At 35.8% G+C, this 6,597-nt stretch overlaps 1 long non-coding RNA gene across 1 annotated transcript; it reads left to right on the top strand.

Annotated features, from left to right (window-relative positions):
- Positions 1 to 3,160: 3,160 nt before the first annotated feature.
- On the top strand, positions 3,161 to 4,681 carry LOC127724620 (uncharacterized). The gene is made up of 2 exons (XR_007992609.1): positions 3,161 to 3,240; positions 3,388 to 4,681. It is a non-coding gene; the product is annotated as an uncharacterized LOC127724620 (long non-coding RNA).
- Positions 4,682 to 6,597: the final 1,916 nt, after the last annotated feature.

Genomic DNA, 6,597 nt, shown 5'->3' with positions numbered 1-6,597 from the left:
AAGGTCGAGGTCAAGTGAAAACTGTCTGACGGGTATGAGGACCTTGCAAGGTACGCACATACCAAATAAAGTTATCCTATTACTTATAATAATATTTACATTTAGTTTCGCAATTTTTGAAATGAAACAAAGGATTTTTTTCTCTATCGATAAGGCCTTTCCGTTAATAATAAGGAATAAAAAATTTCGTACGTTTATCAGTATTTTGACATACAACATTACAAAAAAGTAAAATCACAAAAATACTGAACTCCGAGGAAAATTCAAAAAGGAAAGTCCCCAATCAAATGGCAAAATCAAAAGTTCAAACACATCAAACGAATGGATAACAACTGTCATATTCCTGACTTGGTACAAACTTACCTTTCTGTGCTTCTCATAAAACGGAATACGAAACAAAAACTAGAACTATTTGAAAAAGCCGAGGTACGACGGCGCATAAATATGACAAGTTCACAGTCTTCACGCTTAACCACAAGTCCTACGGCCATGGCTTGTAAAAGTGCTTTCGGGCTTGTAAAACTCTACTCTACAAGCCAACAGAATCCAACTAAAATTTACAAAATATTGAGCGTCTGGCTTGTGGACTCAAAAGTTAAGCGTGAAGGCTGAGTTCAGATGACGATATCGCGGAAAACCCCCGTACGTAATTAGCTCACCGGGGCCCGAAGTGCCCCATGTGAGCTTATGCCATCACTTGGCGTCCGTCGTCGTCCGTCGTCTGTCGTCATCGTCTGTCGTCGACTGTCGTCGTAAACTATTTCAAAAATCTTCTCCTCTGAAACTATTGCGCCAAATACCTTCAAACTTTAACTAAATGTTCCTTAGGGTACCTAGTTTATAAATTGTATCCGAAGATTTTGATCCATCGACAAACATGGCCGCCATGGCTAAAAATAGAACATAGGGGTCAAATGCAGTTTTTGGCTTATATCTCAAAAACTAAAGCTTTTAGAGCAAATCCGACATTGGATAAAATTGTTCAATTGGTCAAGATCTATCAGCTCTGAAATTTTCAGACGAATCGAACAACCCATTGTTGGTTGCTGCCACCGAATTGGTAGATTTAACAAAATTTTGCAGTTTTTTGTTATTATTTTGAATATTATTATAGATATGTATAAACTGTAAGCAGCAATAATGTTCAGCAAAGTAAGATCTACAAAAAAGTAAATATGACCATAATTGTCAATTGACCCCTTAAGGAGTTATTGCCCTTTAAAGACAATTTTACATAATTTGTTCATCAAGTTTGCTAACATTTAAAAATCTTCTCCTCTGAAACTACTGGGCCAATTACCTTCAAACTTTAACTAAATGTTCCTTAGGGTATCTTGTTTATAAATTGTATCCAAAGTTTGTATCCATCGACAAACATGGCCGCCATGGCTAAAAATAGAACATAAGGGTCAAATGCAGTTTTTGGCTTATATCTCAAAAACTAAATCTTTTAGAGCAAATGTGACAGCGGTGAAATTGTTTAATTGGTCAAGATCTATCTGCCCTGAAATTTTCAGACGAATCGAACAACCCATTGTTGGGTTGCTGCCACCGAATTGGTAGTTTTAACAAAATTTTGCAGTTTTTATACGACCGCAAAAAGTTTTTGAGGTCGTATATTGGTATGACGTTGGCGTCGTCGTCGTCGTCGTCGTCCGAAGACACATTGGTTTTCGCACTCTAACTTTAGTTTTAGTGAATGGATCTCTTTGAAATTTTACCATAAGGTTCAATACCACAAAAGGAAGGTGGCGATTGATTTTGGGGGTTATGGTACCAACAGTTAAGGAATAAGGGGCCAAAAAGGGGCCGAAAATAAGCATTTTCTAGTTTCCAGACAATAACTGTGGAACGGTGTATGGATCTCTCTGAAATTATACTACAAGTTTCCATACCACAAAGGGATGGTTAGGATTTGCTTGGGGGGGGGGGGGATTATGGCTCAATCCGTTCAGGAATTAGGGGCAAAAAAGGGGAAAAACAAGGTTGTCCTGGTTAATGGACAAATACTTTAGTACAAAACATAATTTTAAGCAGTGTAAGGGAGATAAATCAAATACATCATTGAAATTATCTCCCTTACACTGCTTTTAAATTATGTATAAAGTAATGGTTAATGAACAATTAAGATAATTTAAAACAGTGTAAGGGAGGTAATCCAAATACAACGTTTTGGTTACTTCCCTTACACTGCTTTTAAATTATGTTTAAAGAAATGCATATTTATAAAGGAAGACCAGTAAAAATATCTGCAAATGTTGCATTTTTTTTTTTACAAAAATATCCATATGAAAGATTTAACACTATATTTTAAATTCTATTATAAAATAGATTAAGTTAGCACTATGGTAAATTTAAATGGGTAGTTATGGTTGCAAACTCCATTGGAAATTTGAATTGAGATTATGACCATATCTTGAGGGAAAGAATTTTTTGGGGGAAAAAAAGGGGGGGGGGGGGAAGAAATTGTGGGGGGTCAATTTTTTCTCATTTCAGATTTCAGAAATTAAAAAGAATTATTCTTCAGATATTATTTTTTTTTCAAATTTCAAATATTGAAAAATTTCAAGAAGTAATGTTTAATTGCACAGTATGCCGGTATGGCGCATTAGATTTGTAAAATCTTTGACCACATTTATTTATTTGTTATGCCAAATCTAACCGTGTATTTAGATTTTTGTCGAGCCTGCGACTTTTGTCGCAGAAAGCTCGACATAGGGATAGCGATCCGGCGGCGGCGGCGGCGTTAGCTAACTTCTTAAAAGCTTTATATTTTAGAAGATGGAAGACCTGGATGCTTCATACTTTGTATATGGATGCCTCATGTTACGAAGTTTCCGTCAGTCACTTGTCCAATGTCCTTGACCTCATTTTCATGGTTCAGTGACTACTTGAAAAAAAAGCAGATTTTTTGTAATGTTAAATTCTCTCTTATTATAAGTAATAGGATAACTATATTTGGTATGTGCTTACCTTGCAAGGTCATCATGCCCGTCAGACAGTTTTCACTTGACCTCGACCTCATTTCATGGATCAGTGAACAAGGTTAAGTTTTCGTGGTCAAGTCCATATCTCAGATACTATAAGCAATAGGTATAGTATATTCGGTGTATGGAAGGACTGTAAGGTGTACATGTCCAACTGGCAGGTGTCATCTGACCTTGACCTCATTTTCATGGTTCAGTGGTTATAGTTATGTTTTTGTGTTTTGGTCTGTTTTTCTTATACTGTATGCAATAGGTCTACTATGTTTGGTGTATGGAATGATTGTAAGGTGTACATGTCTAGCTGGCAGGTGTCATCTGACCTTGACCTCATTTTCATGGTTCAGTGGTCAAAGTAAAGTTTTTGAGTTTTGGTCTTTCTTTCTAATACTGCATGCAATAGGTCAACTATATTTGGTGTATGGAATGATTGTAAGGTGTACATGTCTAGCTGGCAGGTGTCATCTTACCTTGACCTCATTTTCATGGTTCAGTGGTCAAAGTTAAGTTTTTGAGTTTTGGTTTTTTTTTCTAATACTATATGCAATAGTTCAACTATATTTGGTGTATGGAAATATTTTATGATCTATATGTCAGTCACGCAGGTTTTATTTGACCTTGACCTCATTTTCCAGGTTCATTGCTCAGTGTTAAGTTTTTGTGTTTTCGTCTGTTTTTCTTAAACTATAAGCAATAGGTCAACTATATTTGTTGTATGGAAGAATTGTTAGCTGTACATGCCTGCCTAGCATGGTTCATCTGACCTTGACCTCATTTTCATGGTTCATTGGTCAATGTTTAGTTTACTTGGTTAATGTTAAGTTTATGTGACAGTTGTAATAAAGCTTTATATTTAGGACTATCAACATAATATCAATGATTAGTAAAGAAGGCGAGACATTTCAGCGTGTGCACTCTTGTTAATTTTGGGTCCTGTTTTTTTAAATTGGTCTACATTAAGGTCCAAAGGGTCCAAAATTAAACTTAGTTTGATTTTAACAAAAATTGAATTCTTGGGGTTCTTTGATATGCTGAATCTAAACGTGTTTAGATTTTTGATTATGGGCCCAGTTTTCAAGTTTGTCCAAGTTGGGGTCCAAAATGAAACTTTGTTTGATTTCAACAAAAATTGAATATATGGGGTTCTTTGATATGCTGAATCTAACCATGTATTTTGATTTTGGACATTGGACCATAATAGGTAAATTAAAAAAATTCAAGTTCTTAGACCACATTCTTTCTGTGTCAGAAACCTATGCTGTGTCAAATATTTAATCACAATCCAAATTCAGAGCTGTATCAAGCTTGAATGTTGTGTCCATACTTGCCCCAACTGTTCAGGGTTCGACCTCTGCGGTCGTATCAAGCTGCGCCCAGCGAAGCATTTTATTTGTTATTATTTTGAATATTATTATAGATATATAAACTGTAAACAGCAATAATGTTCAGCAAAGTAAGATCTACAAAAAAGTTAATATGACCATAATTGTCAATTGACCCCTTAAGGAGTTATTGCCCTTTAAAGACAATTTTACACAATTTGTTCATCAAGTTTGCTAACATTTAAAAATATTCTCCTCTGAAACTACTGGGCCAATTACCTTCAAAATTTAAATAAATTTTCCTTAGGGTATCTTGTTTATAAATTGTATCCGAAGTTTGTATCCATCGACAAACATGGCCACCATGGCTAAAAATAGAACATAAGGGTCAAATGCAGTTTTTGGCTTATATCTCAAAAACTAAATCTTTTAGAGCAAATGTGACAGCGGTGCAATTGTTTAATTGGTCAAGATCTATCTGCCCTGAATTTTTCAGACGAATCGAACAACCCATTGTTGGGTTGCTGCCACCGAATTGATAGTTTTAACAAAATTTTGCAGTTTTTTTTAGCTCACCGGGGCCCGAAGGGCCCCATTTGAGCTTATGCCATCACTTGGCGTCTGTCGTCGTCCGTCGTCTGTCGTCGTCGTCTGTCGTCGTCCGTCGTCTGTCGTCGTCCGTCGTCGTCTGTCGTCGTAAACTATTTCAAAAATCTTCTCCTCTGAAACTACTGGACCAAATACCTTCAAACTTTAACTTAATGTTCCTTAGGGTATCTAGTTTATAAATTGTATCCGAAGTTTTGATCCATCGACAAACATGGCCGCCATGGCTAAAAATAGAACATAGGGGTCAAATGCAGTTTTTGGCTTATATCTCAAAAACTAAAGCTTTTAGAGCAAATCCGACATTGGATAAAATTGTTCAATTGGTCAAGATCTATCAGCTCTGAAATTTTCAGACGAATCGAACAACCCATTGTTGGTTGCTGCCACCGAATTGGTAGTTTTAACAAAATTTTGCAGTTTTTTGTTATTATTTTGAATATTATTATAGATATTTATAAACTGTAAGCAGCAATAATGTTTAGCAAAGTAAGATCTACAAAAAAGTAAATATGACTATAATTGTCAATTGACCCCTTAAGGAGTTATTGCCCTTTAAAGACAATTTTACACAATTTGTTCAAGTTTGCTAACATTTAAAAATCTTCTCCTCTGAAATACAGGTGAGCGATTCAGGCTCTTGAGAGCCTCTTGTGGTTATTATTTTGAATATTATTATAGATATATATAAACTGTAAGCAGCAATAATGTTCAGCAAAGTAAGATCTACAAAAAAGTTAATATAACCATAATTGTTAATTGACCCCTTAAGGAGTTATTGCCTTTTAAAGACAATTTTACACAATTTGTTCATCAAGTTTGCTAACATTTAAAAATCTTCTCCTCTGAAACACAGGTGAGCGATTCAGGCTCTTGAGAGCCTCTTGTTTTTACCATAGTCAATATAAAGGTTACTTACTCTGTCGAAATAAACGTTTCTTTGATTAAATTTACTGCATTTCACGCAAAACTGTGACAGATTAATCGTGCAACAACACTTTTCTGCTGATTTTACTTGCATTCCATTTATCTTTTTCCCATAAAAATCATAAAAAAAGAACAAGGTATATTTTTGTTAAAAGGGGGTTAATATGTCGCGCTTGGGAACACAAGAATGTACGGATCTACGTTTGACAAACTTTAATAACAAGACACATGTAATAAGAGGATATTTAAAATCAATCAAAACTTCTGCTTCTTCATGTCATCGAGGGGCCTCGGTGTCCGAGTGGTATAAGTAGTTACTACTGTAATCACTAGCCAATCAACACTGAGGTTGTGAGTTCAAACCCCGCCCGTGCGGGTGCACTCGACTACAATCTTAATTGACTAGGATTGTCACTTTTCCTATCGAAGGTCGGTGGTTTTCTCCGGGCACTCTGGCTTCCTCCACCAATAAAAACTGGCCGCCACGAAATAGCCCAAAAGCGGTGCTTAAAAGTGGCGTTAAACCACCAAAAATCAAAATCAAATCATGTCATCGATGCGCACTATAAACAAGTTGTAGTCAAATATCATATACATGTATATTAAATATTTAAAAAATGGATTTAAGCTTCAGTTGGTTATATTGACCAATTTGGAGCACCTTTATGGCTTTACCCATTTTTATACGACCGCAAAAAAAATTTTGCGGTCGTATGTTGGTATGACGTTGGTGTCGTCGTCGTCTGGCGTCGTCGTCG

Source organism: Mytilus californianus, unplaced genomic scaffold (assembly GCF_021869535.1).
Source record: "Mytilus californianus isolate M0D057914Y unplaced genomic scaffold, xbMytCali1.0.p SCAF_14, whole genome shotgun sequence".
In the NCBI taxonomy this organism is placed as follows: Eukaryota; Metazoa; Mollusca; class Bivalvia; order Mytilida; family Mytilidae; genus Mytilus; species Mytilus californianus.
The sequence above is the reverse complement of the archived record's forward strand: the minus strand, read 5'-3'. Positions and strand labels throughout refer to the sequence as shown.